The following is a 27,993-nucleotide window of genomic DNA, read 5'->3' on the forward strand; positions in this document are numbered from 1 at the left end:
TCCGAGTGCAAACCGCTGAACGTCCACACAACAAAAACGGTGTTAGGCTCGTCCGGCCTTACATGGCAACAGAAACCCATCAAATATTTAGGGCTTCTCTTCGAGCGGGACCTAAGAGCCACACTAGAACACAACGAGCAAGCCACTCTTCAGAAAATTAAGAATAGAGTAGAAGGATGGTCTCCCAAATTCACAACGTGGTGGGGGAGAGTGGAAGCGATCAAAATGATGCTCACACCAATGGTTAATTACATGCTGAGCATGCTGCCACTAATAAACACAGAAGACTTCCATAAGAGACTAGACAAAATGCTGAATAACTTTCTGTGGAGGGGGAAAAAGCCCAGGATTAAGCCTACACAAGCTCAGACTGTCCAAAGACCTGGGAGGCCTTAATATAACCAATTTCAAAAGATTCCAGAAAGCGTGCATAGCCAGACAGGGGCTCCACTGGCTCGACCCGAGACCGGAATACACCCCCGCGTGGCTGACACTTGAGCGGGGACTACTAAAAGGTTTGAATCCCATCACCCTTCTCACCGCCACCCGACACCCAGCAATCAAGGACAACCCCGTCCTAAGGAACACAAAAACAGCGCTCTTAAGTGTTGACAAACTAATGGGACCAAGCATAAGGAAAAGTCAATTTGAGTCCATTTGGCACAACCCCACAATAAAGTACAGGGATAAGACTCTGAACATGCATTCATGGTATAGACACGGCATCTCCACTGCCAGCGACCTTCAGAAACAAGGCACGTACCAAACTTTTGACACCCTTAAGGAAGAGCACAACCTACAGAGCATAGAACTGTACAACTTTCTGAAGATTAAGGTAGCAATAAGAAAGGCAAACCTCAACGGTCTAACACCATCACTCATACAGTACGCCGCCAACCTCAACATACTAGGACACCAAGTTGCACACCTTTACAAGGCCCTTTGCCCCAAATCCACCAAACTCAACGACAAAGTCACAAATTTTTGGGGAATACTAGCGGGTAGGGAGCTAAGTGAGGACGAGAGAGCCGAGCTATGGAGATCCACCTCCAGGAAAAAGGTAACGGCAGCTCCTAACCAGACTAAATTCTGGCTAGTACATAAGGCATACTGGACACCAGCCCGCCTAGCATCCATGGGAATCCGAGACAGCGATTCCTGCTGGAATTGCGACAAGGGGAAGGGAGACCTAGCACACCTACTCTTCCGCTGTTCTAAGGTTAGGGAATTCTGGAACAAAATTGGAACACTAATAAACGATATCACAGGGGTAACCATACACCTAGACTTCCACAGCCTGGTTCTGGGTTTCACATCCCCATCAATCACCACTATAGAAGACCGGGCCTTCATCGACCCACTGCTGACAGCGGCAGTCAAAACAGTTCTAAGCAATTGGAAAGACACAGCGAAAGCCACGCCTAAAGCATGGCTCAACTGGATCACCTTCCTACGAGGGGCTGACAACATTACAGCGACACACTCACCCAAAACACACAGGCAGTCAAATATGTGGGGTTCCCTAGACAACTACCTATCATCGCACAAACCCCCATAGGCGGCGAAGCTAGGCACAGAGTCTGTGGACGCTGTGCACCTCGCTTGTCTCTGTGCACACAACAGGAAGGTAACCTGCAACGCTCCTTTCTTTTCTCCTTCCTCTTCTTCTCTATCCTCTCTATCCTCTGGGGTGTGGGACCAAGGATGACAACCACGCAACACAAAGGGGCGGAGGACACCATCGTCAAGCAGAACTTGAAAGACTAGCAATCCAACTAACCCCAATAAGACTGGAAGCTGGTAGCGAACTCCCCCCCCCCCCGGGCGTTTTTTCTTTTTTCTTCTCTCCCCCTTATTTCTCTTTCACCCCTTTTTCTTTTTTTTCCCTCTTCCTCCACCCATGTATATTTTATGCTCCATGTAAATATATATTTTTCTACAATAATAAATTACAGAAATAAAAAAAAAGTGACCAATCGTACCGTTTGTCTCCAGCAGCTGATTGTTTTATGTCCATTCACGTTTTCTGTCCTCTCCTCACGTTCACTTGTGGCCACTGTACTAATGGTGCTTTAACCGTCCTCCTGGGGGCTTTGAGAGCTTTATAATGGTCTTTAATGAACCTTGAAGATCGAATGACAGTTTCACCCCTCAATATATTGTAATTTTTTTTACATTCAAATGGAACTATATCAACATGGTGTGAAAAATACTCCCTGGAACTGATTTTATTTTATGCATTTCCCATACAGTTGCATTAGCATGCTTATTTCCAGAGACTCACAAAGGAAGCTGTGACGGTTTCCATATTCTGTGACAGTGTTAACGCAGCTAGAAACAAAACTCTGAACGCTGACCCCCTTCTTCACAGGCTCATCTCGTGGGACAATGGTGTTATGGCAAAAGACCCTTTGGCACTCATTACAAGTTGTGTTATTTCACCTGCACGTTTTCGCCAGAAGAAATAATGCAATTCGCAATTATAAGTGTTTTTGGCTGGAATTATCATATCCAAAAGCTCTGAACTGATATTTCCGGGCCTTTCTGAGAACATGCAGGGGCTGGTGCTGTGACAGGCAGCAATGCATAGTCCTGGCCACTGCCTGAAGCAGTCGGGTGGGAGCAAGCTGTGGTCTCTCTGGACAGACACAAGCAAGCCCTTGATCTTGCCCCTTCGTTCACAGCATTTGCAATTGGTCTTGCATTTAAGCGAGTTTGAGCTCTTGGCATTGTAAATGACAATGACTTTTCTTTATGTTTTGGTTTAAAAAATGTAGGTACAAGGCATTGTCATTTACAATGCCAATAGATTAAACTCTCGTAAATGCGAGACCTATTGCATGTGGGCTGACCGACACGTCCCCGCAGGGGACACTCATAAGAGGGCGGCCCCCTTAGTGCCACAAGATGGCACACGGGGCAGCCCAGTGTTTCCACAACCCTAACAGGGTCCTGAATGTCACTTCCGGCCATGGTGGTGGGCGGGGAGAGGTATATATTCCTCCCCCGCCCACCTTGCGGCCTCTTTGTCCCCTCACCCTGACACTGTTTGTATGCCTCTGGTAGCTCGTCCAGAGGCCTGGTCTGACGTTGGATTGCGGTTTCCTTCCGGTGGTTTGTCTTGTGGGGTGTTGCCCCCTCTTGGGGGAAGGTGTTGGACTGATTGTTCCGCTTTCGGGTTGGGGGGAGACCAGATGTTCTGTCAGTCGCTACTCCCCACGCTTTTCGGGCCCGCGTTTGTCGGAGGCCTGTGGGACCGCTGGGTTGTGGAAATCCTGGCTGCAGCTTCACTCAGGGAGGGGGTGGTCGCAGGGCCTCTTTTTGGGGCTCTGCTCGAGCCTGTCGGGATATAAAATTTTGTGGGAATGGCCCTAGGGCGATGAGGGTTGTGCGAGGCCTGGAGGGCCGGGTGTGTGGCTGACTGTGCCAGGGGCTGGTAAGGGCGAGTGCTTTTGGCGAGCGTGGGGAACAGCGGCTTGGCCCCCTGTATATGTGCCAGCATATGCTCTCCCAGCCCCGAGCTTGTCCAACTCCCGTTTATCACTATGGAAGTGGGTGGGCAATCAACACCATTATGTCCGGAAGCAATGTCCGGGACGTACCATGTCTTTTCTGTGGGTTGACACAGCTTTGCCACCTTCTTGTCAGATTCCAACTGGCCTGATCTGTATTTGAGGTCCCTGCTGGTACAACATCGTTAGGTCTCGCCTGTCGATGCGCATGCGCATCGAGCAAGGCGAGAGTATTGCGAGTTATCCACTCTTTATCCACACTGCAAGGAATCGTGGCGATTCCTTGCAGTGCCCGTGACTTTTAAGGTCAATGCGCATGCGCATTAAGCTTATGCGCATGCGCATTGACCTTAAAAGTCACGGGCGCGTGCATGTCCGTCTTTGTTTACCCGCTCCGCCCCCTCCCGCCGTGTCGCCTTGCCTACTCTCTTCCACAGCCTCCCCCAGCTCCGCCCCCTCACTACTTGATTGCACGGCCGCTAGGCCGTGCCTCCCCTACTCTCCTCCCCCCTCCTCCTCTCCTCCCCTGCCTGCCTGCCGTGTCGCACCTCTCCCCTCTCCGCCCCCTCCCCCGTTCCGCCCCCTCCCCTTCCCGCCGTGTCGCATTTCTCCTCCCCCCTCCCCTCTCTTCCCTCCGGCTTGTTTGTTTATTTGACCCGCACCGCCCCCTCCCCTTCCCGCCGTGTCGCATTTCTCCTCCCCCCTCCCCTCTCTTCCCTCCGGCTTCTTTTTTTGTTTATTTTACCCGCCGTGTCTCCGATCCTTTCGCTTGTTTTTTTTAGATTGCATTCTTGATTGGCGCCAGCAGAGAGGTGTAATCTAATCTGGGCAACGTCCGGCTGTGGCACCGGCGTATTATCTCTGGCCTCACTTCCTAGCGTCCGTGTGTGCTCACTGTTCAGCTCTGGTATACGGGGGCCCGAGCAGCGGCCCGCACCACGTCCTCTGCTGTGCTCTGTTAGTAAGGGGATCCTCCCCAAAGTGTGTACTCGCTGCCTCTGCCCCTCCCCAAGTGTCGAGGCTGCTGAGTCCAGTCCAAAGGCGCCACGATTTCTCTCCGGCCTGTAAGCTCCCTCATGCAACTCAGGTGAGCCATGACCTTCGGTCATCTAGCCCGGTGGCCTCACATGCTGCCATTCGCTCCAAGATAGCAGAACGGGGATTAGACAGAGGCGGAGGTGCAACACAATAGGACTGCACTGCACCAGGCTACCATCCTGGGAGAGCCAGCCTGAAGCAGGACGTCGCCGCCAGTGCGCTCCTTCGTTGGATATGGCCACCGCTGGGTCTGCTCAGGCTGTTTTGCCGCTGCATAGAGTTTTCTCGCCAGATGCCAGCAGTCAGTCCCTCACCCTCAACCCCTCACCCTCAACCCCTCAACCCCAACCCCTCAACCCCAACCCCTCACCCTCAACCCCTCACCCTCAACCCCTCACCCTCAACCCCTCACCCTCAACCCCTCACCCTCAACCCCTCACCCTCAACCCCTCACCCTCAACCCCTCACCCTCACTCACCCTCACTCACCCTCACTCACCCTCAACCCCTCACCCTCACTCACCCTCACTCACCCTCAACCCCTCACCCTCACTCACCCTCACTCACCCTCAACCCCTCACCTCACTCACCCTCAGTCACCCTCAGTCACCCTCACTCACCCACCCTCACTCACCCTCACTCACCCTCACTCACCCTCACTCACCCCCACTCACCCTCACTCACACTCACTCACCCACCCTCACTCACCCTCACTCACCCTCACTCACCCTCACTCACCCCCACTCACCCTCACTCACCCTCACTCACCCCCACTCACCCCCACTCACCCCCACTCACCCTCACTCACCCACCCTCACCCACCCTCACTCACCCTCACTCACCCTCACTCACCCTCAACCCCTCACTCACCCTCACTCACCCTCAACCCCTCACTCACTCACCCTCAACCCCACACTCACTCACCCTCACTCACCCTCACTCACCCTCACTCACCCTCAACCCCTCACTCACCCTCACTCACCCTCACTCACCCTCACTCACCCTCAACCCCTCACCTCACTCACCCTCACTCACCCTCACTCACCCTCACTCACCCTCAACCCCTCACCTCACTCACCCTCACTCACCTTCACTCACCCTCACTCACCCTCAACCCCTCACCTCACTCACCCTCACTCACCCTCAACCCCTCACCCTCACTCACCCTCACCCTCACTCACCCTCACCCTCACTCACCCTCAACCCCTCACCTCACTCACCCTCAACCCCTCACCCACCCTCAACCCCTCACCCACCCTCAACCCCTCACCCTCACTCACCCTCAACCCCTCACCCTCAACCCCTCACCCTAACTCACCCTCACCCTCACTCACCCTCAACCCCTCACTCACCCTCTCACCCTCAACCCCTCAACATCAACCCCTCACCCTCACTCACCCTCACCCTCACTCACCCTCACTCACCCTCACCCTCACCCACCCTCACTCACCCTCACCCTCACTCACCCTCACCCACCCTCACCCTCACCCTCACTCACCCTCACTCACCCTCACCCTCACTCACCCTCACCCTCACTCACTCTCACTCACCCTCACTCTCACTCACCCTCACTCACCCTCACTCACCCTCACTCTCACTCACCCTCAACCCCTCACCCCCACTCACCCTCAACCCCTCACTCACCCTCACTCACCCTCACCCACCCTCACTCACCCTCACTCACCCTCAACCCCTCACCCTCACACAGTGCAATAGGTCTCGGAGCATTTGAGTTAGAGCTTTTAGAAATGTTTATGGCTTTTTTTTTTAATTCTTTAGCATTGGCTACAGGAAACAAAAATGCTAAAGATTTACAAAAAAACCCATAAACAATTCTAAAAGCACTAACTCTAATGCTGCGAGACCTATTGCATTTCCAATGCTTGTTTATTTCATGTAGTCGGAATGCGGGTGGAAGGGGCAAGAGGAGTAGGTGGCGGGTTGAGACTTCACGAGGCACTCCGGGTCTGAGTTCGTCCAGGCGCAGTATGACTCTTTGTTGGCAGAATTTGTGGTATGTGGGGACATAACAAACAGACTGGCGCGGGGATCGGAGGCGCAACGGGCCACTCTTCACAGAGGTGCCGGGGAGCTCCCCCGGCCGCATCTCGCTCACGGCATGGCTGTGCAAGGGTGCACAGGATCTCTGCCAAGCCCGGCCTCATGCTGGGCGGCGTGCCTGCAGGTCCCTCAGGAGTTTATTCGCACCTTTTCTTTGCAGTTTGGATGCCTGCTGCTTTGTCTTCACGGCGGTCGTTGTATGACTACATCTTGTAATTTGCAAGTTTTCAGTTCTATTTTAGGTAACTCATGTAATCCTAAATTCGTATGTATCGCAACTGGTTCCTAGGTGAGGCGCTCTGTCACCTTCGGGTAATGTTTGCGCTATTTAAAAATGCATTAAATATAAAAAGGCAGCTTGAGAGCGTAGTTATTGCTTACCGTGGCACCGTGGGGTGGCAGCGTGCGTGTCTGCAGTTGATTGGCTCCACAGCAGGCAGCCTTCTTTACTGTAAACAAGTATACGAGACAGGGCCCACCCCCGACCTGCACTGTTAATATTGCAGCAGGCTAAGTATGCCGTCTGGGAGTTTAGGGGCCCGGTTGCTAGTGGTAGAGGGAACGCATTGCTCTCACAATGAGGTTTCATTCCATAGGTGTTTTTTTTATAGGAATGGGGGATACTGCGGCCTTCTTGCTAGGGGTTTGGTGCAAGTCAGCAAGGTGGTGTGCTCTATATATACAGGAACATTAGGATTATTACTGGCTCCCTTACTTCTCTGTTGTATCAATTCGGTGGAATCTATGCAAATTTTGTTTGATCTCTGGAATGGGAATTTTCTGTCTCGGCTTTCCCCACAATGAGGGGGGGCATTTGACTGGGGATTTTGCCCTCATGACGATTCTCTAAATTTTCAGATTTTCGCAGGTTTTGAGACTCTGTGTGGTAACTCCGTGTATATGATGGCATCAACGGTTTAGGCTTGAGTGCTTTTTAAATCGGGAGTGATTGGTAGTATGAAAAGACTCGCTGATTATGCGCAGCTAGTGCCTATTGTTTTGTACCCTCTAGGGCGCTCTAGGAACATCTCGATTGCCAGCTATGCCCTGGGCAGGCCAGACTGGAATCGCGCTTTAGTGGAAACAAGTCTCTTTATGGTGCGTGATCATTGGTGGTGACACGGCTTATAGGCGACTGGCTGAGCGTATAGCGAGCCTCAACTTAAGACCCCTTGTGGCGTGTGCACACTAGGCCATGCTTTGTGAGGCTGGTGTGGGGGCCTCTTGGCCTGGCACGTGAGGGCACTGTGACACAGGCTCTCCGCCCTCCGTTGCCACACCGCCATGGGCCTCACAAGAGTCCATGTTAGCTCAGGGTCACCGCGCTCTGCCGTAGGCCAATAGGGTTGTTGGCCTGGGCTGCGTCCTCCACGGGCGTCTGGACTTGCCCTGCCCCGTAGTTTGCATCAGGTCCACGGGGACCGTATCGCATTTGTAGGTACCAACTATCTTCCTGTAGGTAGTGCCAGCGTCCCTATGATTCTGGTAGGAAGTTGTTGTTCTTTTGTGGAGTTTTTTGATTACGCCCTCAGATGGGTGCAAAGGACAAGGTGTGTGTACGTTACAGGTTTCACTGAAACAAAGGCATGTATCTCATTAAGGCATGAGTATACGTTACCATAGTTAATTTTAGTGCTGGACGGGTTCATGGATCGGGCGACAAATGGTGTAAGAGCGATAGTGATGCTAGATTGAGTGGTTTCGTCCTTGTTTATGTATGGCATGTTCCTTGTGCCAAGTTATGTCAACTTGATCTTCCCCGAAGCTCCGGTTCGCCGTCTCACCGCCCTGGATATAGCCCCTCCACTGTCAGGGCGGGCGCTGGTACTTGCCTCACGAGTGTTGGAGTAAGGCACGGTCACATGCTGCATGCGGGAAACATCCTTTACGACGCAACTTTTACAACGCCGTGCCTTTACAACGCGGTATTTACAACGAAAACCATTACAAAGCATTGCGCTGGGGGGCGCTCTAGGATAGGGAATAAGTTTAATTTACTATCCAACTCCTTCCCTAGTGTCCACGGGGACTGGAGTTGGAATAGTAAATTAAACTATTCACTATCCAGCACCCCAAAGCACTATGCGTTGTAAAGGTTTTCGTTGTAAAAAACGCGTTGTAAAGGCATGCGTGGTAAAAGTATGCGTTGTAACGTCATACATCCGCTGCATGCATTATTTGTTGGCAAATGTGCGACGGGGAGGTGCCACAGTTAATTAGGGACTGGGTGGACTATTTTGCAAGGTGTTATTTCCGTAGTGTAGTGTACTGTCATGGGCCCACGTGTTCCCCTGGGCCTGCATCTACCAGTGAGTCGCTGGTGGTTCCACGTTATGCACGATTTTCAGTTATGCGGAGGAACTGGGTTCGAGGCTTCATTACGCTACGAAGCCCGCTGCACTTCTCAATCTCGTATTCACTCCTAATTTTGCCTTTATTTAGCGCGTACTCTACCCGAGGGTGTCAAAGCGCTTCACAATAAGGACAGAACTGTTACACGGGAACAATATAGTGCACACCTTTCATTTCTAACACGATTTATTTAACGGTGCATTATAGGAGGAATATGTGGCAAGGGTGCAAGTTACAAAAGCGTACAATGAACAAGTAGAGGTATAGGACTGCATTACAATGGCAGCCAGCCAAACACAAGAACTATAGTTACGTAAGCATTGGTGGCACGTGTGCAAGTCAGGAAGCAATCACGATGTGAAAGGTAGCAAACAGGTGTTACAGGATACAAGTGTAGTGTGCATGGTACAATAGAGTACCAATGATAAGTAGAAGGATTAGACTTCAGTAATGGCAGCTCTCGATTCACAAGTCACTGGGAAGATCTTCCATAGTCAAGGGTATCGAACTTGCTTTAATTTTGGGTCCCCCTTCACAATTTAGAAAGTGCACTAGGATGTGTTCCTGAATAGTATGGTTAGGGAACGAGGTATGATGTGATTCTCCACACAAACCAAGTGCATTGATAATTTCGACTCAGCATTTTGACGATTTGACTTAGTGTCAAGACAAAATACTACACTACTGCCTCTGTGCCTGGAGGTACGCAAGTGATTGCCCCACCAAACTCCTTACAAGATTGTAATTGGTCAATCTAGTTCTCGAACTGATGAGGGTTAGCCTTGGTAGCGTGGGGGGGCATTGTCGGCCCCGGCCTCATTACAGGGAATATATGTTGTTATTGATGGGGGGGGGGGGGGGCAGGGCTTCTAATGGATGTTTTATGTGCCACATACAGGAACCGTGCTGGAGAACCGCTCGGCCCACATGGGGGTGTCACCTGACCCATAAACAGGTATAGCACACTAAGGGGGCAGTGAGCCAGAGTCTGGGACACCGATTTTCGCCCCAGGCATCATTCCTGTCCCTGTGATTGGGGCGCGCTGGTTACGCCCCATAGAACAATACAGAGATAGTCAACTGGTGAATGTGAGCAGGGCAGGTAGCTCCTGTGCTTTAATGGGATGTTTTCGCATTTAGAACAACTGATGAGTCTGGGCAATTTGTTATTTACTAGGCAATAACTGAGTGTCCTCTTGGTAAGCAGTGAAAGAGTGTGGGCAAATCTTACATCCCCTGTGACACAGTTGATATGCGTATCTTTTAATCAAAGAGTGTGTCTGGGCATATCATACATCCCATGTGCAGTAATGGAATGTGTTCTTTTGTACAGCAACTGCTATGTCAGTCTCTTTCCATATCGGGCACCTGTCTCCCAATTATTCTTATATGTCTGTCTCACGCATGCATTCTCCAAGATTGGGATATCCCATAAAAGCAGCCTTAAGCCATGTTCTTCTTAGAGTTCCTTGCTGTCAAATGGGTGTTGTCAGAGATAGCAGGTTTCCCTCATCTCCATTGTTTCATTGCTAACACGAAAGTGTCAATCATAGTCTTCGCATGTCACTCATAGTGCACCGATAGCATAGGTCACACTTCGCAGGGGGAAGTGGGCAGCCATGTTGGGGGCGGCTAGTTCTTGGTGGGCTAAGGAAGAAAGCGATATGGTAGCTTCTTATTTTGATGCAACTAAATAGCATGGACTGAGCCAGCAGGTGGGCTGGTTATGGAGGTAGTGCTTCCTTTGTAGCAATCATAGTGAGGCATTGGTATATTTGGGAATTACCAGGCAATCTTCAGCACATTGTCTGAGCACACTGGGTAGCCCTGCTGATTAGTTGGGCCTGCACAAGCCACACGTATACCTCCTTTTATATGGCCCACGCTGAGACAGTCTCTTAAGTGGAGCACAGCTTCACCAGTTTCTTATCCGCAGGCCCATTGGCACTAAGGTGATGCGTGAGCAAGCTGCACAGAATTTGGGCCTGCTTTAGCCGCACATACCTCCTTCAGCCTGACCCCACTGAGACCTTTTCAAGTCTGGCTCCGCAACAGGTCTGGCTGTTACAACGTAGCCTCTACCTGGCTCCATCTCACTGGACACAGGTTGGTACGTTTTTGGCCAGTTAGGCGTTTGGTTTGGCTGACCTCACTTGACGGGGTCCCGAGGTTGGCAGGCAAATTGTAACAGTCAAATCAACAGCTAGTGTTGACACGCAGTGGAGGGCCCTTGACTAAGTCCACGGGTAAGCTTTTACCTAGGCAGTATTTCATTTGGTGGTTATTCAAGGATTAACGTTGGGTTTCCTTTGCAGTGTTCACATGCCAGGGAGTAAGAGGAGGAAGTAACAGTCCCACCAGATGCACAACATGTATATACTGTTATTTAGTTTGCTTGGTAAAACTTCATAGGGTCCACGAAGGCCAGGCACAGGGGGACGACTGATACAAGTGACAAACACGAGGAGAGACTCTACACTATTCCTTTATTCAACTTCCGCCCTCAACTCGTAGAGGATTGAGGTATATCCACACGGGTACATTGGCATAAGACTGCTTTGTTAATCATTAAGAGGTGCACAGGGGTCTTTTCCAGAAGTCTGAAGGCCAGTACTGGTGACGCACTATAAGGTTTTGCTAACAGCAGGGGAGAGGGCCTGTCCAGGTGGGCGGGGCTATGGTAGCGTCAAGTCTGGACTTCCGTAAGTGTGACATTTTGGCCCATTTTGAGACATCCACACAAGTGGCATCACCGGTTTCTTACACTCAGGACCATTGGCACTAAGGTGATGCGTGAGCAAGCTGCACAGAATTTGGGCCTGCTTTAGCCGCACATACCTCCTTCAGCCTGACCCTACTGAGACCTTTTCAAGTCTGGCTCCGCAACAGGTCTGGCTGTTACAACGTAGCCTCTACTTGGCTCCATCTCACTGGACACAGGTTGGTGCGTTTTTGGCCAGTTAGGCGTTTGGTTTGGCTGACCTCACTTGACGGGGTCCCAAGGTTGGCAGGCAAATTGTAACAGTCAAATCAACAGCTAGTGTTGACACGCAGTGGAGGGCCCTTGACTAAGTCCACGGGTAAGCTTTTACCTAGACAGTATTTTATTTGGTGGTTATTCAAGGATTAACGTTGGGTTTCCTTTGCAGTGTTCACATGCCAGGGAGTAAGAGGAGGAAGTAACAGTCCCCCCAGATGCACAACATGTATATACTGTTGTTTAGTTTGCTTGGTAAAACTTCATAGGGTCCACGAAGGCCAGGCACAGGGGGACGACTGATACAAATGACAAACACGAGGAAAGACTCTACATTATTTCTTTATTCAACTTCCGCCCTCAACTCGTAGAGGATTGAGGTATATCCACACGGGTACATTGGCATAAGACTGCTTTGTTAATCATTTAGGGGTGCACAGGGGTCTTTTCCAGAAGTCTGAAGGCCAGTACTGGTGACGCACTATAAGGTTTTGCTAACAGCAGGGGAGAGGGCCTGTCCAGGTGGGCGGGGCTATGGTAGCGTCAAGTCTGGACTTCCGTAAGTGTGACATTTTGGCCCATTTTGAGACATCCACACAAGTGGCATCACCGGTTTCTTACACTCAGGACCATTGGCACTAAGGTGATGCGTGAGCAAGCTGCACAGAATTTGGGCCTGCTTTAGCCGCACATACCTCCTTCAGCCTGACCCCACTGAGACCTTTTCAAGTCTGGCTCCGCAACAGGTCTGGCTGTTACAACGTAGCCTCTACCTGGCTCCATCTCACTGGACACAGGTTGGTGCGTTTTTGGCCAGTTAGGCGTTTGGTTTGGCTGACCTCACTTGACGGGGTCCCGAGGTTGGCAGACAAATTGTAACAGTCAAATCAACAGCTAGTGTTGACACGCAGTGGAGGGCCCTTGACTAAGTCCACGGGTAAGCTTTTACCTAGACAGTATTTTATTTGGTGGTTATTCAAGGATTAACGTTGGGTTTCCTTTGCAGTGTTCACATGCCAGGGAGTAAGAGGAGGAAGTAACAGTCCCCCCAGATGCACAACATGTATATACTGTTGTTTAGTTTGCTTGGTAAAACTTCATAGGGTCCACGAAGGCCAGGCACAGGGGGACGACTGATACAAATGACAAACACGAGGAGAGACTCTACACTATTCCTTTATTCAACTTCCGCCCTCAACTCGTAGAGGATTGAGGTATATCCACACGGGTACATTGGCATAAGACTGCTTTGTTAATCATTAAGGGGTGCACAGGGGTCTTTTCCAGAAGTCTGAAGGCCAGTACTGGTGACGCACTATAAGGTTTTGCTAACAGCAGGGGAGAGGGCCTGTCCAGGTGGGCGGGGCTACGGTAGCGTCAAGTCTGGACTTCCGTAAGTGTGACATTTTGGCCCATTTTGAGACATCCACACAAGTGGCATCACCGGTTTCTTACTCTCAGGACCATTGGCACTAAGGTGGTGCGGAATCATTTACACGGAACTGTGGGCCGGATTCAGCCACACATACCATTGGTAAGCGTTCGCCTGGACAGGATGTTATTTGATCCTTTTAGGAAAGAAGTAAGGTTTCCTTTTGCAGTTTGCATACGCCAAGAAGTACGAGGGTTATGGTAACATTTCTCCGGTACACAACTTGTATATACATTTGTATAGGGTGCAGTGTCAGCCAAAGGGGGACGATTAATGCAAGTGATCATCTATGCCTAAGCAAAACAAAACTTATTTCTGACCTTAGACGCATGTCGAAGAAGTTAGCGGCCAAACTGTGGGCGGTCCATCTATTGCAGTTGATTAAGTTCAAGCACGCACCAAGAGTTGGATCCCCAAAAACACCCCAGACACACTAAGTCCCGTCCTAGACAGGCCTTGGCTGTCGCGGCCAGCCATTTGTGTGTTGTGGTGCATCCTGTCACAGAATTTACTCTATCCCAGAAGGAGACCAGTGGTTCTACCAGAAGACCAATATGGGAAACTTGTGACACACAGTTTTGTAGTTCGACACCATTTCTGGTGTAAGTATCTTAGGTGCAGCAGGACCCGGGCACCGGTGACCAGTCAAAGGTGCAGCAAGCAGCATAGGCTATGTAGGTTGACACGTCACGTGTGTGCAGTGTCTTGTGACTGGCACATTACAAGTATTCCCTCAAACCCGTGTGACACCTTGCTGTGTACAGCAGGGTTAATTTGGCATCTATGTAATTGTCTGGTCATTGTGGCGTAATAATGCATCAGAAGAGAAGACCAAAAATAACATCAGTGGGAATATACCACCATAGGGTGGGAAGTAGCCGACAGTGGGGGATAGACGATATTGAGTAGTAAGGAACTCCCTCCCGGCTTTGTAGGCAACGCGCTCGGCAGGGGAGGCGTTGGAGCCTGCGCGTAGGAAGTTCCTCTGAGCTATGCGTAATTTCTATGGTGGAGGGTCTAAAGACGGACACCATATACTTATTCCCTCTAGCTTTTTGGACACCTTGCTATATGCACCAGGGATAAGTTCATTTAACAAGGGATTTGCCTGGTCAATATGACTTGCACGAACCGGATTAGAAGACCACAATGACCACCCGGTGCAATGTAGCACCCAGGGGGACAGGTAAACGTCAGTGGTAGGAATCCACACCAGGCTCCTGTGGCAGGGTCCTTGGCAGGGGAAGCCATGGAGCCTGTGTGCAGAAAGTCCTGCGCTATGCGTAATTTCATTGGGCAGAGGAGTCTTGACCCATTAGAACTGGGTGCTACACGCCGGATTCTCAGGTGTGTTGTGACGGAAGGGTTCATCTGCCCAGTATTAGCATGGAACGATTCTTGCGGGTTAAGGAAGAGGCCCTAGAAATAGCAGGATGTAAGTAGGAATGCCGGCCTTGGTGGGGGGCCCTGCCTGCGACAGTCGCCACACCCAGGGCTGTGGCGGAGTTACAGGGCGATCCAGAGGCGGTACCCTCTTCAGGCGCACAAACCGGGGGTCGCTAACGCTCCGTCCCTTGTGCGGGGGGGGGGGGTGAGCAAGAGGGTGGACCGATGGTTCACCGGAAGTGGGAGTGGCTATCCCATCCCACAACCGCTAAGCAACGATTGGCTAAGGTCACGATGCAAGTTGGCCCATCAGGTGGTAGGTTGCAAGGGGTGGCTTGCCTTTGGATCGTCTGTAAGATAACCCACCATGTTGACATATATGTATGCTAATAAACCTGCAGCTATTTTTTCCCAGCAAAAAGTTGTCTTGTCTGATTATTTATAATACATGCATGTTGCTGCGGGAGGGCTGGTGAGTGGGCCGATATTGGCACTATGTGGGCCGACGGACACGTCCCCGCAGGGGACACTCATAAGAGGGCGGCCCCCTTAGTGCCACAAGATGGCACACGGGGCAGCCCAGTGTTTCCACGACCCTAACAGGGTCCTGAACATCACTTCCTGCCATGGTGGTGGGCGGGGAGAGGTATATATTCCTCCCCCTCCCACCTAGCGGCCTCTTTGTCCCCTCACCCTGACGCTGTTTCCCTCCCTACCGCTTACCCGGCGCCTTCAGGGTGGGGGGGGATGTAGTTTCTAATACTTTTTATTTGTGTTGCAGGCGGAGTTACAGGGCGATCCAGAGACGGAAAGGTATTCAGGGGTACCCTCTTCAGGAGCACAAAGGGTGCTGAGGCCTAATATCCCCAGGAAGTCTGTGCGGTGGACCCTGGGGTGCGACGGCGCCCCGTCTATCCTACGGGCGGTTGGAAACTTGAACAACCGGGGGTCGCTTGAACGCTCCGCCCCTCGTAGGGGGGGGGCTTGAGCAAGAGGGTGGACCAATGGTTCACCGGAAGTGGGAGTGGCTATCCCCTCACACAACCGCTAAGCAACGATTGGCTAAGGCCACGATGCAAGTTGGCCCATCAGGTGGTAGGTCGCGAGGGCCGGCTTGCCTTTGGATCGTCTGTAAGATAACCCACCATGTTGGCATATATGTATGCTAATAAACCTGCAGCTATCTTTTCCCAACAAAAAGTTGTCTTGTCCGATTATTTATTATACATGCATGTTGCTGCGGGAGGGCTGGTGAGTGGGCCGATATTGGCACTATTGCAAATGCTTGTCTCTATGTGGTGTCTGGTTTATTGTACCACTTGGTCAATGGCCACTTTTTATTACCTCTCAATGCACTGATAGATTCTGATGTACTAAAGTGCAATGCTTCTGCATGTTAAACAAATCCACTTTTTTAATTTTTAAGAGATGTTTCCATATTTCTGTCATGATTAACATGCCAACTATTTTTAGGGCTCTAGTGCCAAACTAGATCACTGGCTTGGCTCATCTCCCTGTTAATTTGTTGGCTAGCCCTCGTTTGGCACAGCAGTAAAAGACAATTTAAATTGGAGATCAGTGGGGGCCTCTCACCCCTTGGCCACGGTGACACTACAATCGCTGTAGGTACCACTGGTAGGTATTCCCTGATAAGAACATCAGTCAGATGGCTGGTCCTTGCAGTAGCAGTACCATGCAAGTCATACAAAATTTCTACACCAAACATCAGATTCATTTCAGGAAATTGAACCGAAAATGGACTGCCCACTCTGACATTTTTTTGTGTGTGCAGTTTTATATACCGCGAACTCGACCCGGAAGCATTGGAACGCTTTACATGAGTAGCGGTTACATTTTACAAAAACAATTTTGGTATGCACGCGGAGATTAAGTGATGTTGCCGATGCCCAGACTCGAGGCCATTACCCTACACAGCAGAGTTCCCGTATCGCCTTTATTTACTGAGAAGCAAAGAGCATACTCATTACACAAACACTACTGATATAACTGCCGCTCTCCGCTCCGGCCCCCTTGCAATCTTGTACAGCCTTTCTTTCCGCAACTTCACTCGACCATCCCCAGACTTTACACGACTCGTACAACGTGACGCGTCACATTTATCACGTGACGGTGCGTCACTGCTAATGATCATTCCTCTAACTGGTTTGACTCTTTACCCTATTGGCTCTTTGTGAGAGGGGCGCGGCCTCGGCTGCTCGTGGTGGCTTGGCTGCTGCAGTCAACGCCAAAGTCTTTCACTGCCCCCAGGATCAGGGACGCTATCTGATTGCAGTCCGAGGTCAGGAGGATAAAGAGCAGGTAAGCAATAGTATTTGCCCGTAGGGGAGACAGTCGATGTTTCCATTTAATGCACAAAGAGAGAGTTGTGTTTAAATGATTACCGTGGAAGCTTGCCCCAGTGATGCGGAAGGGTGATTGCGTGATCGGAGCAGGGCTGCAACATACTTGTCCACAAACTCTGCACACTTATGAGGAAGTCTGTAGACTTTTTAGAAAAATATGTGATGCTTCTTATCTTTTTCTTTAATTTTCTTTCGCTACAAATACTCCTCTATGTTCAGTAAAAGTCAACGGGAAGGCTCGGTTACTTACCGATAATATTCATTACTCCGAGGAGGTAATAGTCTTTCTTCAGATGTCTCAGATGTTGGCATAGATGTTGCACGGTTGCAGAGAGCTAATGTGCAAGGGATATTTGGATTAAAGTATTTTAGACAGCAATTTAGAAAAGGGCACAGGAAGTTAATCACCCTCCAACTAGACATTTGAAGTACAAGCAAAGTAGTTTTTTTTTAGGTTAAAAATTAAATGTATAAGGCGCACTGTGAAAGATCTTTGTCTCCTGAGAAAGGAACTATTCGTATGCAGATTTGAACAATGTGCAGAAGGTTTTTGCTGTAACTTAGTGACAGAAGCCAGTTAGTAAAGTGGGCTGATCCATTACCCCGTGCTATATGCAATTTTTGGGGATAACAACGTCTGGTGAAACAGCAAAAGCTGTCTTAAAGCCCAGCCTAAAATTAACAAGCATTTACAATGCAATGGTCTCGGCATCATTAACGGTAGAGCTATTGGCATTGCTTATGAATTTTTTTTTTTTTAAATCATCAATAAATGGCAAATCGCCTCAGTTCTGGGATTGGTGGGTTGCTGGTATTTTTGGCATTCTTTAGAGGTTGGTTATCTCGCAGAGTGGCCTGTACGTTTGGAGTAGACCAATGCATTTAGAGATAATTATAACTCCTTGTTTTGCAAAGCACTATATACCACACTTGTGCTGTTTTCTAAGCGCTGTAAATAACAGATGCTACTTTACGCAGTTTATGGTTTATACTTGATATTGGCTGGTCTTGGATAGACTATTTGATGCACCTGTGTGCGTGTTACGTGCACAGACGCACGTGCTGAAGCGCATAGCCATTTGTTTGGTGTACAGTTACCCACTGCTTGCCGTCTCGTGGCTCTCGTGTTTTGAGGCACCCTGCCCATGCAATTAAAGAATTTTCTCAACAAAAGTGATTCAAAATAATTATGTGGAAAATGTGGCAAAAACCACATTCGCAATCAAACATGCGGTTTGGTCATAGGTTGCTAGGACCAGCACTTAGTGCCACCAGTATGGTTTCTAAACACTATAAATAACTGGTGTGCCAGTCTGTGCATGACTCTGCCCCAGCCCTGCCAACCTTCAATTAAACCTTGAGAATCCTCAAATGCCAGCTGCCCTCCGTCTTTCTTCAAGGACGGACTGGGGCCATGACCACACCACACAAATACCCATCCCAGCGTGACCCTTCCCTGCCCCCGTTTCTTATGCCCAGCCTGGGCGTCTTATGTTCAGGGGGTCTGCTGGTCAGGGGTGTTAGCGGCACTTAACGCTCCCATAAATAGAAGCCGGTCACCCTGTGAAAGAACGCAAGGCCGCTCGCATGTGACAGTCGCACATGCCAAGACTCGGAGCGTCTGGGGGTTCAGGCGAGGATAGGCCGTGTGTCTGGGTAAACAAGCCTCACGAGAGAAGCGGGGGAAAGATGTGACATTTGGATACATTTGTGGAACCAGGTGATACCTGGTGAAATTTCAGAAGCGCCACTTGAACAATCTGTGTGATCTTGGGCAAGCCAGTTTCCTGATCTTCCCAAATCTAGAGCCCTTAAAATCTCCACAGTCTCAAATTCCTCTTCAGAAAATGCATATTTATATTTAAAGAGAGCAGTGTCATGCCAGACAGCTTTGTACAGTCGAACATAAACAACTGAAGCGTGGCTGTCAGATTCAAAGTACCAAACACGGCAGCCTGGGGTGGGGTTCAGTGCTTCTGCAGAGATCGCTCTCTCCCCACCCCCCCTTCCCACAGAGAGGCCATTGAAAGCAGATCACAGCCTCCAAGAGACACTCTAAGACAGACATAGATCTCTCTCTTCCCCCCCCCTCATCCCCTCCAGAGAGGACACTGAAAACAGATCAGACTGCAAGAGACATTCTGAGACAGACACAGATCTCTCTCTCCCCCCACCCCCTCCCCACAGAGACGCAATTGAAAAGAGATCACAGCCTGCAAGAGACACTCTGAGACAGACATAGGTGTCTCTCTCTCCCCCCCAAACCCCTCCCCACAGAGAGGCCATTGAAAATAGATCACAGCCTGCAAGAGACACTCTGAGACAGTCAGATCTATATCTCTCTCTTTCTGTCTCTTCTCTCCCTCCAATCAGCGCGGGAGATTCTGGTTAGACAAAGGAATATTTCTGTGATTACCTAAAACTTCTAACGCAAAGTTCTTCTATTCGTCTTCCACTCTCTCTGCACCCCAACACTACTGCACCCCGCTTTACATGAGATGGGGAGACTCCTCGATAACCCCGCACATATTGAACGCCGCCGAGCTCGGCCCGGCCCGAAGGACGCCCGGGCCTGCGTTCCCGTCTATCTAGGAGTTAACTCGAAACACATGTGCGCTCACATTTCTGAGCAAGGGAACATTTTCGAAATAACAAAATGTCAGAGCTCAGGCTCGCCCCTCGCAGAGACCAGGACACTGAGCTGCGCCTGACTAAAAGCAGACTTCAGGCTGGCGAGAAAGACCTGATCAGAGCCCCATGTGGAGGCGAGGCGGGCCACATCCGCAACAGTCACTTCATTCTGACAACTACACTTGTGGTACAAACATAACATTCATTTGTATGTTAACCTTGACAGAAGGGAAGGATTGCATTACCCTGGACACGCACGCGCACACAGGAACGTCCACACACACATGGTTTCACATACACAGGCAAACACACGCACAGGCAAACACACACGGGCACACACACACAGATGCGCGCACACGCCCAGGCATCCGCGCGCGCACACACAGATGCACACACACACACACGCGCACACACACAACCGGACACACGCGCACACACAGATGCACAGACACGGCCAGGCACGCACACACACAGACAGATGCACACACAAACACAGGTGTACACATACACAGGCACATACACATCCAGGCATGCACACACACACAGATGCGCACATACGCTCAGGTACGCTCACACACGCAGATGCGCACACAGATGCACACACAAGCCCAGGAACGCACACACACACAGATGCGCACACATACACGGATGCGCATACACACACCCAGGCAGGCACACACACACAGATGCACACACACAGATTCGCACATACGCCCAGGAACGCACACACACACAGATGCACACCCACACACCCAGGCACGCACCCCCACACAAATGCGCACACATACACAGGCGCACACACACACACACACACACACAGATGCGCACATACACAGGCACACACACTCACAGATGCACACACACCCAGGCACGCACCCCCACACAGATGTGCACACATACACAGGCGCACACTCATAGATGCACACACACACAGATGCGCACTTACACAGGCACACACACACACAAATGTGCACATACCCCCAGGTACGTACACACATGCAGATGCGCACACACGCCCAGTCATGCACACACAGATGCGCACACATACACAGGCACACACATACACAGGCACACACAGACAGATGCTCTCCAATGGTTTCGCTCTTTCCTCTCGGACCGGTTTTTTAAAGTGGCTATTCCACCTGGTCAGTCCTCTTTCCATCCACTGGGGCTGGGGGTTCCGCAGGGCTCTACGTTGAGCCCCACTCTGTTCAACTTATATGTGAAACCGCTGGCTGCAGTCGTCAGACAATGTGGCCTAACCATGACATCGTATGCCGACGACACGCAGCTGGCGGTGACACTCAGCGGGGATCCCGAGGTGAACGCTCCCAGATTCCGTGCAGGACTCATAGCCGTGGCAAATTGGATGCGAACTAACTGCTTGCAGTTAAATGCCAAAAAAACCGAGGTCCTGATCTTAGGAAAGCAGGCGGAGCTCTGGGGAGACCAGTGGTGGCCTCCAGAATTGGGGGTGACTCCCATCCCAGCTGACGAAGTTAAGAACTTGGGGGTTTGGCTGGATCCTACACTCTCCTTCACCAGCCATACGAAAAAGGTTGCAGCTACCTGTTATGGTATTCTGCGAGGACTGAGACCGGTCCTTAAATTCTTCGACCACCCCCTACTCAGCAACTGGTTGTCCAAGCCTCCATTCTTTCACGGCTGGACTATGGGAGTGCGTTGCTGCTCGGAGTGAATCAGGCGGAGGCTACTAGACTGCAAAGGGTGCAGAACGCCGCGGCGCGTGCCATCGTTGGCCTTCCTAGACAGTTCTCTGTCTCTGCAGTTTTGACCTCTCTCCATTGGCTGCCGGTCAGACAAAGAATTAAATTTAAGGCTCTTTGCCTGACATTTAAGAACTTGAAGCTTTCCTCTCCTCCTGCCCTTGCTAATCTTGTTTCCGCCTATGTTCCTACGCGGTCTCTCAGATCGGAATCTCTCCATCTGGCGGTTAAGACTCGGTTTAGACTGAGTAGGATGGGAGGGCGCTCCTTTCGAGTTCTAGCGGCAGGACTATGGAACTCTCTCCCTGTCCATATTCGAGCCTTGAACAGCCTGACTCCCTTTAGGCGCGCCATAAAAACTTTTTTGTTCCCAACTGCTGACTGATTCCCTTTTCTCTTTTCCAGCATCGATTTGTTGTGTTGTGGTACCTGATCAGGCGCCGGGACGCCCCTTGGCTGGGGCAGCTGTGCGCCTTATAAAAGCTACTAACATAACATAACATAACATAGGCACTTGCACACATACACAGATGCGCGCACACAGAGATGCATTCACATGCACAGGCAACCACACACAGGCATGCACACATACACAGATGCGCACACATGCCCAGGCACGCACACACATATGCACACACAGACACATACGTTTCCGTCTGCGAGGCTGGGAGAAGGTTAATTCCAAACTCCCCGAGTGTTCACATTTAAGACCAGAGCAGAATGTTCTACAACAAAACTGCCCAATCAGAGGCTCCGGCAGGAAGTAGTGTCAGAGCTCCAAGGGGCTGAAAACAGCATTCCACACCAGCAGCAAAAAACACTTAACAAGAACTACACCTTGAAAGAGAGGCCCATCGGGGTTTGTTGTAGTCTGACTACCGCAAAAGGGACAAAAAAATATCATTCCTTTTCAGTTACTATGGCAGCAGCCCCTACTATTTCAGATTCTTTCCTAACCCCCCTCACGCTCTTGCACGTGACACTACAGAGAAGCCTGAATGAGGAGAACAGTGTACTTCAGCGGAAATGTCTGAATTAGACGCGCATCTGGGGGCTCCAGCAGAGCTTTACATGGAATGAAACAACTGGGGCAGATGCAATTAGGGGCGTGGCTTAAAAATATGCGCGCATAGTATCGCCCAATCCCCCCTCCCCCACCTCCCCCCCCTTGCTGGTATTTTGCTGCTTCTGTCATTGCCTCCAGATATAGAATTCAATAAGGAACATTACACCTACAACAAGCCAGGACTATTGGCTTTGTCAGTGATTGTAAGATAAATAAGAAACAACTGTGGCTTCGTTGTACAGAACATTGAAAATGCTTCCGTTTTGTAATGATGAGACTGGAAGAACCATGGCGAGTCTCTTTGACGTCACATTATATACAGTGAAGGGCGACACTACTGCAGAGTTAAATGCTCTTAAGTTAAAGCTGCTCCCTGGAACCTCTGACGCAGACGGGTGGAAGGACTGCCGGACTCCGCATCTCACCAGGGCGGAGGACTGGTGCAAGGACTGCTGGACTCAGCATCTCACCAGAGCGGGGGACGGGTGCAAGGTCGGCCGGACTCCGCATCTCACCAGGGCGGGGGAGGGGTGCAAGGACTGCCGGTCTCCGCATCTCACCAGGGCGGGGGAGGGGTGCAAGGCCTGCCGGTCTCCGCATCTCACAAAGGCGGGGGAGGGGTGCAAGGACTGCCGGTCTCCGCATCTCACAAAGGCGGGGGAGGGGTGCAAGGACTGCCGGTCTCCGCATCTCACCAGGGCGGGGGAGGGGTGCAAGGACTGCAGGTCTCCGCATCTCACCAGGGCGGGGGACGGGTGCAAGGACTGCCGGTCTCCGCATCTCACCAGGGTGGGGGACGGGTGCAAGGACTGCCGGTCTCCGCATCTCACCAGGGCAGGGGACGATGCAAGGACTGCCGGACTCTGCATCATACCAGGGCGGGGGGACAGATGCAAGGACTGCCGGACTCCCGAGTCAGACTCCACACGACTGTCGGGCCGCACAGGAATTACTCTACCTAGGACAAAAGACCAAAAGACCAACGAACAGCACCGGTGGGGGAGAAGGGGAGCGGAATAAAGCAACCTTTGTAACTAAATTCCTAGAGTCTGTTTCCTGCATCCAAAGGGGAAACCCACAGCTCAAAACATGAAAAACCTGTAACTGAACAAAGCTTTTGTGGAAAGAGGTGGATAAAATTGCGAGCTTTATAGCTGTATGCTCAGGGTGCATCCTTATTGAAGGTGGGGCATTGGAGGTGCTAAATCCACTAATAAATATTTTTATTAGCTGGTTGGGTCGGAGGTTCCTGGTCAGCTGTGTCGAGATTCCTTGGTTACAGCAGCGTTGGAGACACAGACACACACATCCAAATCTTTCAGGTGTTACTGTATACCATGCCCTGCTCACTTCTTACCTCACTCACTCACTCACTCACTCGAATAAAATCATGCAAATTTAGACCTGGTGCCTTATACCCTCCCAAAATGAGGCTATCCCCTACCCCCGGCCACATTGTTTTTTAAGAACTCATTTCAACAGAGTCCCACACACACATTACAGATGTGCAGATACTCCTGCTAACAGAAATATGTTCTCTTTAAAGAGCTAAACACACACTTGCATGTATTAACCCGCTAAGCCATCTTCGTGTCACAGGAATCGGTGACCAGCAGGTCCCCACATAGCACTGGCAGGCACCCAGCTCTTGAGCTATCTTTCTGGGACTGGAGCTTGTACATTGCAACTGACAATGGCCTACATTTACTCCTGGTTGGAACGGTTCTGAAGTTCTTCTTGTGCAACACACAGATACCTCCGTGCTGGGATCGATTTAAGGGTTTTAAAAATGTTTGTGATACATCGGCAAATGTTCGCCTTTCAATATGATGAAGATGAATTAAAGTTTAAAAAGTTGTGAAGAGGTCTTCACTGGTACTGCGGATAGTGCGTCGGGCAGCAGAAGTTAAGATCAGGGATCCTGAGGGTAGACCCCCGTCCCAGGCCTCGCGGACACTCACCGGTGCAGATAATTTGTCTCCAAGACTGAGTGCTGGCGACGGCCGGAAGCAACGAGCAGCCGTTCTGGTCATCTCAAAGGGAACCGCATCCACCTGAATTCAGTTTCTTCTCGGGGCACCCACGGATCCTATGAGCGGGAGGGGCCCAGGTTCGCTGTTTGTTGGATCGGCCGATGGTTTCTCACCAGGGCTTCTTTATCGGCTCAGGATGCAGCAGGTCACGGATCGGTGATCCCATGATGAGTGGTGGTTCCGCTGCTCGGTTGCCTCCGCCTGCTCCTTGCCAGGCTGCTGCTTGTTACCCCCGGGTACGCCTCCTCCAGGGCCCCCTGATCCTCCGTGGCCCTTCCGATTGCGCTGTTCCAGGCTCTGCTGATAAGGGCTCACCGTGTCCCGGCGAGGAGGGAGATCACGGCGGGGATATCGGGCTCAGTTGAGGTAGCGAGTTTCGATCCTGCTGCAGCTGTGGATGTTGCGATCCCGGAGCCCTCACTTTTGGTGAGGGTGGAATGCAGCAGAACGCAGAATCATCGTCACCTCGGCTGAGGCCAGATAACAGTAATAAATGTGTGAGGCGGGCTGGCTCTACACAAACACGCTCGTTGCCACCGCATGGTCACATCCTTTCGGTTTCAATGCCTCGCTTATTTGCCCCACGCCCTTCCCTCTGTGGGTGAAAAACTAATGCCCCCCCCCTCCCCGACGCTGAGATCCTGCGCGGGCGGGCTGCAGACACAGCGGGAGGGGGCGGGAACAGCTCTGCAGGAAAATGGCTCACCTTCACTGCGGTGCTGCCTTCAGGCTCGCGGGCGACTCGAGGAGGAGGCTCTCTTCACTTGAAGACTCGGCGGTGGACAGGCAACAATGGCGGCCAAAAGCTTCCGGAATTTTTCGAATTCGGGGGCGTGTTTTGCTGTCCTGAGTGACGGACGACGTCACGAGCTAAAGAACAGCAAAACTTACGCCCTCGAATCTGAAAAAGACGGGGCTTGTTTGGAGTGACTCACTTCTCTAGCGCCTTGGGACCCTACGGGTAAGTAGTGCGCTATATAAATGCCTATACATACATTCCAATGGCTGGCCTCTGTTTAGGAAGCCAGCCAATGGAAGCGAACGGAACTGAGAGGCGGGTCTAAACTGCCCTACTATACAACATAAGATCTCCAGACCTAAGATCTCGAACCAAAAACCATTTGCCTCACTTCTATCTTTTGCTTTCATTTCTACCTGGGTGGTTCAGCTAAAATTGCATTTTCCCCTGTGTTTGCATTAATGGCTTTGTTTACATTAATGACTACTGGAAGATGAGCTGAATATGTGTATACTCGGACTTTGGTTAATCAATTAATTTCAATCCGTTGGTAATAGCCTGTCCTAAAAGTAATAGAAAAGGCATTATTAACACAATCGCTGTAGGTGTAAAAGTCTGAACATACATTTGTGACTTCTAAAATGTAAATTGCATGCAGAAACACATCCTCTTCTTGATGCAAGCGTCATTTTCACCTGTCTCTGCACTTTGATTTTTAAGGAGTTTTTCAAATAAATTGAAAATCTGCCAGGACGGAAAATGGAGCTGCTTTTGACCTGTGGTATTTGGCAACTGCCTGTCTATCCAATAACTGGAGAGGGCTTATATCTTTGCCTCTAGCACTCGGGCAAAGAGGGAGAGAGAAAAAAACCAAGCATTTACAATGCAATGGTCTCTGCATCATTAAAGGTAGAGCTATTGGCATTGCTCATGACATTTCTTTTTTTTTCTTTAAATCATAAATAAATGGAATTGTCATTTACATTGCCAACACACAGCACTCTGCACTCAACAGCACACAGCACTCTGCACTCAACAGCACTCTGCACTCAACAGCACTCTGCACTCAACAGCACTCTGCACTCAACAGCACACATCACTCTGCACTCAACAGCACACATCACTCTGCACTCAACAGCACACATCACTCTGCACTCAACAGCACACATCACTCTGCACTCAACAGCACACATCACTCTGCACTCACTACTCTGCACTCACTACTCTGCACAACTACTCTGCACTCACTAGAGGCGGCAGACCCGAGAGCAGAGGACGGCCCGGGACCAGGGTTCGAATCCCGGCGCGGCAGGTTTCTGGACCAGGGTCAGCGGACTCGATAATTCTCTCGCCTCGGTGCCCACTCTGATCAGCGATCACACTCGGCAACTCTGGGCATTAGCTTGCCTCATCTTCACTAACGGCCCCACCAGACTGCCGGGGATGCCTGGTCTCACCCTGGAGATACCCATTAGGGACCATCTCTCAGGGAAGCCAGGAAGGGTTTCGCAGCGGTCGAAGCGCCTTGGGACCCTCCGGGTAAGTAGTGCGCTATATAAAATGCCTATACATGCACTCACTACTCTGCACTCACTACTCTGCACTCACTACTCTGCACTCACTACTCTGCACTCTCTACTCTGCACTCACTACTTTGCACTCTCTACTTTGCACTCACTACTTTGCACTCACTACTTTGCACTCACTACTTTGCACTCACTACTTTGCACTCACTACTTTGCACTCACTACTTTGCACTCACTACTCTGCACTCACTACTCTGCACTCACTGTGATGGAATTGTTGGATGAGTAAAAGGGTGGCTGGATGGACTGCATGAAAGGGTGGGAGGAAGAACGTAAGAATGGATGTGTTGAAGGATTGATGGATGAGTGAAGCGGCAGATGGACAGATATATGGATTGATGGATAGAATGAATGGGTGGGTGGATGGACTGAGTGAAAGGGTGGATGATTGAAAGTATCGATGGATGGATGATTAAAAGGATTAGTGTAAAGATAGATGAGTGACAGAATGGCTGTAAGAATGGATGAGTGAGAGATTCGATGGATGAATGAAAGGGAGGATGTATGGATGAAAGGCGGGATTTATTGACAAGTGAATGAAAGGATGGGTGAATGAAAGGATGGGTGAATGAGTCAAAGGGTGTTCGGAGGAATGGAAGAGTGAAAGGATGGAAGGCTGGGTAAAGAGTGGATGGATGAATGAGTGAAAGGGGTGATGTTTGGAGTCAAAGTTTGGATGGGTGGACGGACGGATGGATGGATGAGTGAAAGGGTGGATAGAGGGATGGAAGTGAAAGGATGGGTGGAGGGATGGAAGAAAGGATGGATGGGCTTATGGATAGGTTTGGAGATAGATGGATAGGTTTGGAGATGAATGGGCGTACAGACAGAATGGTGAGAGACTGACTGATAGATGAAAGAATGAATGGATGGCAGAATGTAAAGGTGAAATGATGGATATCAGTGGGTGAATGATGAAAGGATGAAAGGATAGATGCTTGGGTGAAAGAGACAATAGAGCTCCTATGGGGAGGATCACAGTGACTTGCTTCGTGCCTTAAGAGCTTTGGTTCAAAGTGAGGGATATTTCAATTCTCTGGCTTCTCCCTTGCTCGTAAATCAATACACTTGTTAATGCAAGTTCAATTTAA

General features: G+C 50.5%; 2 protein-coding genes across 2 annotated transcripts in view; both read left to right on the forward strand.

Moving 5' to 3' along the window:
- Positions 1-27,993, forward strand: part of LOC147710516 (ectonucleoside triphosphate diphosphohydrolase 8-like) — a 615,095-nt gene that overhangs the window by 176,708 nt on the left and 410,394 nt on the right. The gene's annotated exons all lie outside the window — the stretch shown is intronic.
- The window catches only part of ALAD (aminolevulinate dehydratase), a 150,219-nt gene continuing 139,169 nt past the window's right edge, over positions 16,944-27,993 (forward strand). The window contains exon 1 of the mRNA XM_086921186.1: positions 16,944-17,076. The gene's annotated coding sequence lies outside the window, so the exon portion shown is untranslated. The remainder of the gene's footprint in view (positions 17,077-27,993) is intronic.

This window comes from Lissotriton vulgaris, chromosome 5 (genome assembly GCF_964263255.1).
Source record: "Lissotriton vulgaris chromosome 5, aLisVul1.2, whole genome shotgun sequence".
In the NCBI taxonomy this organism is placed as follows: Eukaryota; Metazoa; Chordata; class Amphibia; order Caudata; family Salamandridae; genus Lissotriton; species Lissotriton vulgaris.